Source organism: Otolemur garnettii, unplaced genomic scaffold (assembly GCF_000181295.1).
Source record: "Otolemur garnettii isolate 467f Iridium unplaced genomic scaffold, OtoGar3 scaffold00239, whole genome shotgun sequence".
NCBI lineage: Eukaryota > Metazoa > Chordata > Mammalia > Primates > Galagidae > Otolemur > Otolemur garnettii.
The window spans coordinates 802,814-814,679 of record NW_003852634.1 but is presented as its reverse complement, the minus strand read 5'-3'; the positions used below and the strand labels follow the sequence as shown (position 1 = coordinate 814,679).

Here is an 11,866-nt window from a genome sequence, read left to right as displayed (position 1 = left end):
TTGTTTCCTTGGAGTCCCATCTTGCCTCAGCTGGGGTGATGAGAACCCATCAATGCTCTCCCTCAGCTCAGCTTCCGATCTTCCACTTTATTGAGTTAGTTCTGGCCATTATTTCTCCCTCTGGATGGGAGCCTCTGCTGAAAGCTGGCATCAGTTAGCCATCTTGTCTCTTTCCCTCAAAATGAATTTTTAATTATCTCATTTCTATGCTTCAGGTAATTAGGAGAGTCTAGTGAAATTCATTTTAGCCACGGTGCTGTAAAAGTATGAAATGGTTCTTTGAGAATGAATTGAGTCATGGAATATTTTATCAAATGAAAAAGCTAACAAATAATGTTGTCCAAAGTATGTATGACACCATTTCTGGTCATGGGATTTGATTTCAATGAGATTTAGCAACCATGGCTGAGGAGGTGCTAGCGTGGCAGCTGCTTAGCGACCAATTTCCCAGTAAGGTGGGTGGATGGCCAGCATGGCTGGGTGAGGTCTGTGGAGCCGGGGCCAGGGCCTGTGTACTGTGTGGCTTCCAGCTCACCTTCCTGCTACAGGTGTACTTGCTGCTGCTGGGTTGCACAGACGCCTTCCACTGTGGCCTCTCCTTTTCTGCTGCCCTGAGCTGCCATGCTGCACTGGCCTGTGAGGAATCAACTACCCAGGAAAAATGACTTTTACTCCTATGAACCACCTTCTGAGAATCCTCCTCCAGAAACAGGAGCATCTTTGTATCTCCAGCTTAAGTCTAGTGGTGCTCATCTCTGCAGGGTTTTGGCTGTTTTGGCCTCAAAACATGCTCCCAATGCTACAAGGTGCATTACTGTGGTAAGGTGCATTAGTGTGGTAAGGTGCATCAGGCTGTGGACTGGCGATCAGGACATAGCAGGCATGTCCACAGCCAGATCATTTGGACCATGGAATTCCAGACCACTATTTCCTTTTTTTCAGAATTTGAATTTATAATTGAATAAGAAGATGACATTATGCCTGAAGTTGTGGGAAAGGAAGAAGCTGCAGAGATTTATGGGGAGCATGGGTGAAGCACTCAAGGAAGAATTATATTCAATGGCAAAACATGAATCCAGGTAAGATAAAATTTTCCAGAAATTTAAAACTCACATAGCCCTTGAACCAGAACAGATTCTCAGATATAGCAGAGGTCTTGCCCCCATCTGGATTTCTGGTGAAAATATTCCTGAAGAAAAAGATATTCCTGATTGTTTATGTGGTACCAAGAGAATATTTGAATTCCAGGTTATGCCTCAGCTGCTGAACTACTTGAAGGCTGACAGGTTGGACACAAGTGTGGACTGGGGTATCCTGGCTGTCTTCACCTATGCTGAAGTAGTGAAATAGAACTGTATTTCACTACTGTAGCTTGGGTACTGGCTATACAGAGGAATTTGTTTGGAAGAAGAGTGTAACAGATAGACCTTAAAGGCATATTAAAGCTTTAAAAGATGTTAATGATCTCTTACACTTTATAATTCTACTTCTAGGACTTAATACTAAGTAAATAACTGTACCAGAAGTAGAGGTACAGAGATATTGCTTGAGGCATTGTTTACAGTGTCTAAATATTAATAAAACAAAAATGTCCAAAATTAAATAAACGTTGGTGTATCTGCAGTGGAAGGCTATGCAGTCTCAGTGATACATACCCATGTAGACACCAAATAAAATATAGATCTAAAGTGATACTAGCGGCAGCTCTCTGGGAGGCCAAGGTGGGTAGATTGCTGGAGCTCAGGAGTTCAAGACCAGCCTGAGCAAGAGTGAAACCTCATCTCTACTAAAAATAGAAAAATTAACTGGGTGTTATGACAGGTTGGGTGGCTAAGGAAAGAAGATTGCTTGAGCCCAGGAGTTAGAAGTTGCTGTGAGCTGGGCTGATATCACTCTTGCCTAGGGCAAGAGTGAGACTCTGCCTCAAAAATAAAATAAAATAAAATAAAAAAGATACTGTTATGCCCGAAATTCTCCCAAAAGACCCCAGCAGACAAATCCGAGACACACTCCGATGTAAAAGGCACGAGGTGAGTTTTATTCAGGCCCTGGGAAGCCTGGACTCTCCTGGCATGCAAGCCGAGGACGAGCTCCGAACCTGGGGTGGAGGAAGTTTTTATGGGGTACAGAAAGCAAGAGGGGTAGGGTCAGATACGAGTACACTTTTCATTGGTGGTTGGTGATTTCATTAGGAAAGGGGGAAGTAAAGGAGGATTTGCATTGGTAGCTGGTGATTTCACTAGTGAAGGTGATTTTGGATTGGTACAGGTGAGGGGTGGGAGGTCCCTTAACCAGGGGCTAGAGTTGATGCAACCTGATTACCTGTATTTCAAGATAATAGAAACTTATTGTTTATTATAGCAGCTATTTGCCTAAGGTGACTCAGTTTACGGCTCAGTGGCTGTGCAACCTGGGGTGGGGGGAGGCAGCAGGGAGTGGCCCGCAGGTTTCACTGGCAGAGGTTGGGGCGGAAGGGCTATGCGGTAAACAGCTAGGAATGGGGCTTGTACTATGGCTTGTGCTGTAAACAACAAAATGGAGCTAGTTTGGCTCTCACAATACTAGATGCTATTATAGGTGATATCAATGGTATGGTCTTCTTTTGTAAAGCTATTTATATAGAGATATGCATACAGTAATAAATCTGGAAAGAGTTTTTAAAAAGAGAAATAGCAACCATGATTATCTCTTTTATTTAGATGCACAAAATGTACTTCTACTGTACAGTTGCATTGACAGATGCACACCCCTCAAAATTTTAAATAATCTCTTTCTGGCTACTAAGATTCCTTTGGTTATTCCAGTTAAGTCTGATACCTTCAAAGAATAGTAATATGTCAGACAATCAATAAAATGAAAATAATAAAAAATAAACTGATAAATATATCTTATTGAGAGTCTTTTAGTCACAAATCTTTTTTTATTTTTTTGTCTTTTAATTTTAGTCAAATATCTTAAACCTCCAACATAAGAGAATATAAATTATGTGCAGTTAAAAATATTTACCATCTTGAAAATTAATTTGCATTATGGTTGTTTCTGTTTAAAAATTGTTTCCATCTTGGCTCAGCACCCATAACATGGTGGTTAGGGTGCCAGACATCTACATCAAGGGTGACTGTTTGAACCCGACCCAGGCCAGCTAAACAACAATGACAACTGCAACAAAAAAATAGGCAGGCACTGTTGTGGGTGCCTGTAGTCCCAGCTACTTAGGAGGCTGAGACAAGAGAATTGCTTGAGCCCAAGAGTTTGAAGTGAAAGGGTACAGCCCCCCCACGCTCAGACAGAGTAGACCAGCCTCATGTGCTCCCCGTGGAACATGGCCCTAAGATGGAATTCCCTTACTCTGATAACATACCCGGGCCTGCTGAAAAGCAGAAATGTTCTTAGAAAGGAATTTGCCAGAGGACCATGCCTGGTTGTAGCTGGTGGTTGAACACCTGGCGAGGCATCGGGCAGTTGTACTTTGCTCCTTTCTCCTCATTAACACTAATTGTTGGTCTTAGTTCAAGGAAATGGGCCAATAAACAGACAACCTGGCATCTTTGTGATTTAGCCCCAAGTAAAATGTTCTTAATTCGTATCAATTGTATACATGCTTAGCAGTAATTGTACTGAATTGGAATCTTTATGGCAGTTTCCTTGATCTTACTTTGCTGTCTTAAACTGTTTGATATTTTAAACTTTTATCAGATGTTTTAGAGTATATAAGAGAATCAATAAAGATAGGTGGTTGCTGAGTGCCAGAGCTAGCCTCAGCCTCCCTTTTCAGATTAATCATCTCATCTGCAGTGCTTTCCTCTGCATCATTGACCAGTTAGCTCCAAGAGCAGTAACATGAGGTTGCTGTGAGATGTGATGCCACGGTACTCTACCAAGGGTGACATAGTGAGACTCTGTCTAAAAAAATAAATAATAACTGTTTCCATCTTTGCTTTAAATAAATTACTTGAATGGAGGTATCGTATAACAAATTGTTCATGGGTGGAAAATATTCAAAAGTCACATTTATTTATTCACTATTTCATTCCTGATGCAGATATCAAACTTTGTATTAGATCTTTTGGCAAGAATAGTTGCCAATTAATTTCATCAATAATTATTATTTAAAATGTCTTCTGAGTGTTTGGCATTGTTTTAATGCAAGGAGGGTTTTTACAATAATGTTCTTTTGTCCACAAAGATCTTTTATTTCCAGATATTAAGAGGATATGAGACTAAGATTTTAAGAGAAATAAACATATTTCAATGTCTGGCATAAAAACCTATAGCATATAACATCATCAGAATATAAATAGAAATAAAGAAGAATCAAGTGATGATGTTGGTGATTAAACAGATGATGCTTTTTCCTGAGTCATTACTAAATTGCCTTTTGGCATAGTATCTTTTTTCTCCCTTTAATATGTATAATGTAAGTGGCAGAAGCATAGGATAGTAGACTGAATGCCCAATTAGGACATTAAAGAGTTGGGTTGAAGTCCCAGCTCTGTATAAACTTGGACCAATTGTTTCACCTCTCTGAGACACAATTGCCTCATTTATAATAATAATCTTTAACTTATGATGATATCCTTTCCCTATTTCTATAGTGTTTGTGTTGTACAGTGGAATCAGTGTCCTGGAATAATAGAAATGTGTCTAAGACACCTTGGGTAACTTGCATTACTTTAATTAGCATGGAGTGGGAGTGCCCTAAATGCTTATTGTCAAGTAATGTGCTATGATGTGAACTACCATGGTTTGAGTTATTGGATAACACAGATATTAATATGCATTGAGAGTTACCTTAGATGACTTTGGGGACAGCAGGTAGTGCTGGTAATCTTCCTAACATTTAATGTCTCACAAAGATTGATAAGATAGCCTAGGTGGAAAGAAACTGATTATAGATTATCCATCCATCTCATTTATCAGAAGCTCTACAGCATCTGTCACAATAATTCATTTCAACTAGTAATAATCATGCCACGGATAAACCTCATTGGCTACTATACTGCCACTGTGCAAAGCTTATAATAATTCATTTCACTTGGGCAAATATGTTTAGTGTAAAATGGTTCCAAAAGGAATTTTGCTTTGTTTTCAATCATCACTGCATATTTCATAACCAAATTTATAGAGAAATTACAGTATATAAATGTAACAAGTGGAGGATTTCTGTATTTGAAATAACTTAGGAGACCTGGAAAAATAGAGTCAGACCCCTACTTAGGTTAATTAATTGATAATTTATTTTACCTACTGCAGGGGCTGCTGCTCTGAGAATCAGTCAGCAGCCCAGATGAGAGGGTGAGTTGCCTTTTATAGGCTTTGTGCAAAACATGGCTGGTTAAGGGGGGGTTACAACTCAGGTAGTTATGGATACAGCAATGGAACAATAATTAATACGACTTTGGTTGAAAATGGATACATCTCATATCACAATGGTTATGGTGGATACAGACAGACAATGGATACATCTCATATCACAATGGTTATGAGAACTTGGGGGTTTTATGAAACTTGGGACTTTTCTTCCTTGTACCTGAAGCTTGTTCTTGGCAACCCTAAGGGGAAGGAGGGACTGGGAATGTGGCTTGGAAGCATGTTCTCGGCCACCCTGTGGGGAGGAGGGACTTGCCTTGTTCCTGGAGTCAACTCTGGGGGGAAGAGGAGGGAAATGGGCTGGAGAGGGCAGGGGAGAACAGGTGAGGGCGGGGGGAAATAGGATAGGGCTTGGGAACAGGAGTGGGCAGGCGAAAGAGGGCTGGGTTACAACATATTATTATTGGGCAAGTCAGTCTCTTGCAAGAAATAGAATGATCATAATCAAAGATGTTCTCATGTGTCCAGACAAGTTGTTAAGCAGGATACAAGATAATTACAAACTTGTGTGGCATCTTGTAGTTACCATTCACATCTTACTTTTTAAAATATTGGGTAAATATGAGGGTACAAACAATTAGTTCAAATTGTTTTCATTTGTAAGGTAAAGTCTTAGTTGTAGTTGAGTCCTTCACCCAGGAGTGTGTCCAATACCCCTCTATTATACCTATTAGGTGGGAACTTACTGACAACCCCTCTTCTTGAATTTGATTGTGTTTTTCTCTTAGGTGGGACTATAGTTTTGACCTACTAGTTTCAACTTAGATTTGAGTACATAGGATGTTTGTTTTTCCATTTCATCTTATTTCTTTAATCCATCAAATACTTGCAGCCACACAGGTCTATAAGACTTTAAAATCAAACAGACTAAATATGAGGTAGTAATTGCAATACTAGTTTTGATACTCTGGTATGTCAATGTAGCACATGTGCAGGAAAGAGTTAACATAGCAGGCCCAAGATTGCTATCTTTAGAAATTTCTGGTAGCAATGTTAGACATTTTTTTTGTGTCTAGAAACTTAAGACTTCAGGACAGTTTCCACAATTTTTGCCTGATAAGTGTGGAAACCTGTGTCTAAACTATACAAAGAGTGGGCTGAACACCTGTCTTTCTTCTTGAGATCTGGAATCTTGGTACATGCTAGGCAGTGGATACCTATGTAACCAGTCCTCAACAGAAACCTTTGGCACTAAGAGTCCAGTGAATTTCCCTGGTTGACACCTCACATGTGTTGTCACTATTTAATGCTGGAGGAATAAAGCATATCCTATTTAAACTTATATCTAGTTTTCTCCAGATTTAACCCCATGCATTTTTCCCCTTGTTGATTTTGCTTTCTTTCATTTCACTATAATAAATCTCAGTCATAAGTATGACTATATTTTGAATCTTGTGAGTTCTTCTAGCTAATCACTGAACCTGGGGGTAGTTATGAGATCCCCTACATATTGTACTAATTTTATATTCTGGAATCCTGGTATATTTGTTAGTTTAAAGAATATGAACTCTGAATCATTTATATATTGAGATGTACCCATCTGTGGGGTGAATTCCCACATAAAGCTAGCTAAATGAAATGTGCTCTTTTAATTCCAGAAACTGAGCAAAAAGACTCATAAGTATTGTGTGTTTTGTAGAAGCCTTGATGCCTGGGAGAGCATGGCAGAGCTTGCAGGCAAGGTGGTAACAACCTCCTGCATAGGACTCTGACCATGCAATCAGTCAGCCTGCCAGATGATGTGGCCCATCTGTGCAGGAGACATGGCTCGAAGGTTGATGTAAGTGAAAAATGTCATCATAAAACTGAGTGGCTTCCAAAACCACAGGAAAATAGAGTCATTGAGCCTGTTTCTCAGAAACTTAATTGAGTACATGGAAGAAAAATAGTTTTACTCCCCTATTTGTCCTGACCTTTAACTTTGACAATGGAAGTCAGATAAGGTAGGGTCGTTTTAGGTCTTTAGAGAGGAATAGCCTCAGGCTAGTCTTAAGATGGTTATCTTACTTTCCTAGACTTTCTGTCTTTTCTACAGTTTACAATAAGAATAGAGAATGTTAAGATTATTAATCAATGGGGTGTACATGATTAGCTTACTATAAAAGGTGATCCTGAATAAAGACATTTTGCTACTGCCACCCTGAGTAGTAGTTGTTTCTTGCTTTCATACAATTCCAGGAATGAGCTTGCACCCACAGCCAAGCTGTCTGGCTCTCCCCATGAGAAAGTATTACCCAACAAAGGGTGTAGTCAACACTCATCTATTACATACCCATAATTGAGATAATTATATGCTGCATTAAAATCTTGACACAAACAATGGTGAACTGAATTACAAAGTGTTCTGATCATATTTTTCATGTTTTAGAAAGCTTTCCAAAGCATAAAGTATTTTGTTTTAAATTTCCATTTTCTAGGTTACTAATGAGGTTGACAATCTTATGTTTATTAGTCGTCTATGTTTCCCCAGAGTCCAGAAATTCAGGTGGTGATGGTAGGAAGAGGTATGTCCATTCAGAAAAACAGGTGGAAAATATGGTAAAGTATTTAGGATAAGAACATGTGAAGTTTACTAGGTGTAGAATATAAATGTCTTAACACAATAAGTAAGAAAATGCCATGAAGGCTGTTAACCAGTTTGATGAAAATATTTCAAATTGTATATAAAACTAGCATGTTGTACCCCATGATTGCATTAATGTACACAGCTATAATTTAATCAAAAAAGACATAGATCAGAAAACTTCTTAGGCTTAAATTTGAAGCCCTGCCTTAGAGGCTTGTCACCATCTCTTTTTTCTCAGACTCAGAATCTCTCTGCTTCCTGTTCTCATCTATGAAATATGTATAATAATAGTGTTAATCTAGTAAGACTTTTGTGATGTTTAAATAAGTTAGCATGTGTAAAGGGCTTAGCATAATGCCTGCCACACACCTTCTCTTTGTTTCTGATGCCTCTAGGTAAGGTTAGGCCCTCATCTTATATCTGAGTTACTTTAATAGCCTCCTGACTTTGACCTCTTTCAACCATTATTGCTACAGTGAATATTTTCACACTCTTTCTTCAAAACCTCCAGCAACTTATTTCCTACTACATCAAGTAAAACATCCTCTGCATGGCTTTCAAGGCCTCTACCCTTCCAACCATGATTTTCTACACCAGTGATTCTCTCTCCATTCCTCTGTATCAGTGGTTATTAAACTTAAACATGGGTCAAACTCTTTTGGAGGGTTTGTCAAAACAAATGCTGGGCCCCACTTATGAAGTTTCTGATTCAGTAAGTCTAAGTAGGACTTAACATTTCTAACAAGTTCCCAGGTGATGCTGATGCTGCTGGTCTGGAGATGACTCTTTATGAACCACTGCCCTATATTGTCTCTCAATTTGACTTAGTTTTCAGTCTTTTTGCTTTTTATCAATCCTGTTAATCAATTATTTTTTTTTAATGTCCATGCATCCTATTTTCCTTGCTTTGGATGTTCTCTATCCCTAAGGCTCTACCTAGTCCAGTTCAAGACATCATCAGTCTCTTTATTTTTTTGATTAGTATTGTTCAACAAAATTTACAGCACAGAATCCCTTATCTTAGGTTATTTGTTCTTATTTCATGCATGTGACTTATATGACTACTAATGTAAATATTAAATGGCAAGAATTGTCTTTTTTTCTGTGAATCTCCCTCACACAGATAGAGCCTAGTACAAGGCTGAACATGTATTTTATGTTTAATAATTATTTAATTGTGCCAGGCACAGTGGCTCACACCTGTAATCCTAGCACTTTGGGAAGACAAAATCACTCAAAGCTAGGAGTTCAATACTAGCCCGAACAACATGTTAAATCCCATTGCTACCAAAAAATACAAAAAATTAGCCAGGCCTTGTGCCATGTGTGAGGACCAGATCAGCTCCATTTTGTTGTTTAATATATAAGTTCTGTTCCTGGGCCCCTTGCCTGCAGGACCCACCCTGCAGCCCTTCTCATTCCATTCCTAGTTGCTCAACCATATCTGCAGGGTCCACCTTGCAGCCTTTCTCATTCCATTCCTAGTTGCTCAACCATATAGTGCCACCTTGGGCAACAGAGCAATGAGCCCCCAATTCCTTGTTAACTAAGTCACCTTACTGCAATAAACAATAAGTTTCTATTACCCTGACAGGTAATTTCCCTCCAGCCACTTAATCAAGCCCCGGTTAAGAAATCCCCCACCCCTCACTTGTACCAATCCAAATTCACCTTTACTAGTGAAATCATCAGCTACCAATGCAAATCCTCCTTTACTTCCCCCTTTCCTAATGAAATCACCAACCACCAATCAAAAGTGTACTTGTACCCTTCTTCCCCTTTTTGCTTTCTGTACCCTATAAAAACTGCCTTCACCCCTAGTTCGGGGCTTGTCCTAGGCTTGCATGCCGGGAGAGTCCAGACCAGTCTGAATAAATCTCACCTCGTGCCTTTTACATTGGAGCGTGTCTCAAGTTCATCTATTGGGGCTAATTTGGGAGGATTTTTTGGACCTAACACCATGCACCTATAGTCTTGGTTACTCAGGAGACTGAAGTGGGTGGATGGCTTGAACCCACGAGTTCAAGATAGCAGTGAGCTATGACCATGCCATTACATTCCAGCCTGGGTGACAGAACAAGATCCTGTCTCAAAAAATATAATTACTCAACTTCAATTTGTGTGATAAGATCATATACATTTTTTGATAATGAGATCGTATGCTTTTCATGATGTTCAAACTAAGTACTGATAAAGGTAAGACATGCAGATGTCTAACTTTTTCCTTCAGCCTTATGTGCAGACACCACACTACAACTCTCATGTCTGAGGAGTGAATTTAATCTGTTATATCTTTCCTAATTTGTGCCTGTCTTTAATGCACTCAGAATTACAGGGCAATGATTATCAGAGCAGATGACTACATGGAAGAGTGTGTATAACTGCAGACTTGCAGACCTTTCCATTAATGGAAAATGGTAGCTGATTGTTTCATTCTGCCTTACAGTGAGGAAATATGTAACAGAAAATAATTTGATGCTGACTCTTACTTCTTATTTTTAATGTTGAGGTTTCATTGAGGGTACAAAGAACCAGGTTACATAGATTGCATTTGTTAGGTAAAGACCCTCTTATAATTGTGCCCTGCCCCCCAAAAGTGTGTCACACACTGATCCCACATCCCCTCCCTCCTTCCGTCTTTCAGCTCTCCCCTCCCCTCCCCCCCACCATGTACTAGGTCATTAATTGTCCTCATATAAGAATTGAGTACATAGGATTCTTTCTTCTCCATGCTTGTGATCCTTTTACTAAGAATAATGTGCTCCACTTCCATCCAGGCTAATACAAAAGATATAAAGTCTCTATCTTTTTCTATGGCTAAATAAATTCCATGGTATACATATACCACAGTTTGTTAATCTATTCCTGGATTGGTGGGCATTTAGACTGTTTCCACATTTTGGCAATTATTAATTGAGCTTCAATAAACAGTCTAGTGCAAGTGTCCTTATAGTAAAAGGATATTTTTCTTTCTATGTAGATGCCCAGTGATGGGATTTCAAGATCAAATGGGAGGTCTAGCTTGAGTTATTTGAGAATTCTCCATACTTCCTTCCAAAAAAAAAGATTATATTAGTTGTAGTTCCACCAGCAGTGTAAAAGCATTCCCTTCTCTCCACATCCAAGCCAGCATATGCAGCTTTGAGATTTTGTGATGTGGGCCATTCTCACTGTGGTTAGATGATATCTCAGGGTGGTTTTGATTTTCATTTCTCTGATAATTAGGGATGATGAGCATTTTTACATATGTTTGTTAGCCATTTGTCTGTCTCCTTAAGAGAAGGTTCTATTCATCTCTCTTGCCCAGTGATCTAAGGGATTGTTGGCTTTTTCCATGTTGATTATTTTGAGTTTTCCATAGATCCTAGTTATCAAGCTTTTTTTCTGATTCAAAATATGCAAATACCCTTTCCCATTGTGTAGGTTGTCTATTTGCTTTGGTTGTTGTCTCCTTAGGTGTACAGAAGCTTTTTTGGTTTAATTAACTTTCATTTGTTTATTTTTGTTTTGTTGCAATTGCCACAGAATTCTTCCTCATAAAGTCCTTCCCCAGGCCATTATCTTCAATTGTTCTTCCCATGCTTTCATTGAGGATTTTTATCATTTCATGCCTTAAATTTAGGTCTTTTATCCATCTTGAATCAATTTTGGTGAGTGGAGGAAGGTGCAGATCCAGTTTCAGTGTTTTACGTGTGGATATACAGTTCTCGCAGCACCATTTATGAATAGGGATTCTTTTCCTCAGTGTATGTTCCTGTTTGGTTTATTGAAGATTAGGTGGCTGTAAGATTTTAGTTTTGTCTTCTGGTTTTCTATGTGGTTCCAGATGTCTATTTCTGTATTTTTGAGCCAATAGCATGCTGTTTTGACCACTGTGGCCTTGTAGTATCTAAATTCTGGTAGGCTGATGCCCCCAGCATTTTTTTTTTT

General features: G+C 39.0%; 3 pseudogenes; 2 read left to right on the top strand and 1 right to left on the bottom strand.

Annotated features, from left to right (window-relative positions):
- The first annotated feature begins 401 nt into the window (after positions 1 to 401).
- Positions 402 to 1,432, top strand: LOC100960966 (annotated as a pseudogene).
- A 3,404-nt stretch (positions 1,433 to 4,836) lies between these two features.
- LOC111722363 lies at positions 4,837 to 5,017 on the bottom strand (annotated as a pseudogene).
- A 2,116-nt stretch (positions 5,018 to 7,133) lies between these two features.
- LOC100960653 overlaps positions 7,134 to 11,866 on the top strand; it is an 11,156-nt pseudogene continuing 6,423 nt past the window's right edge.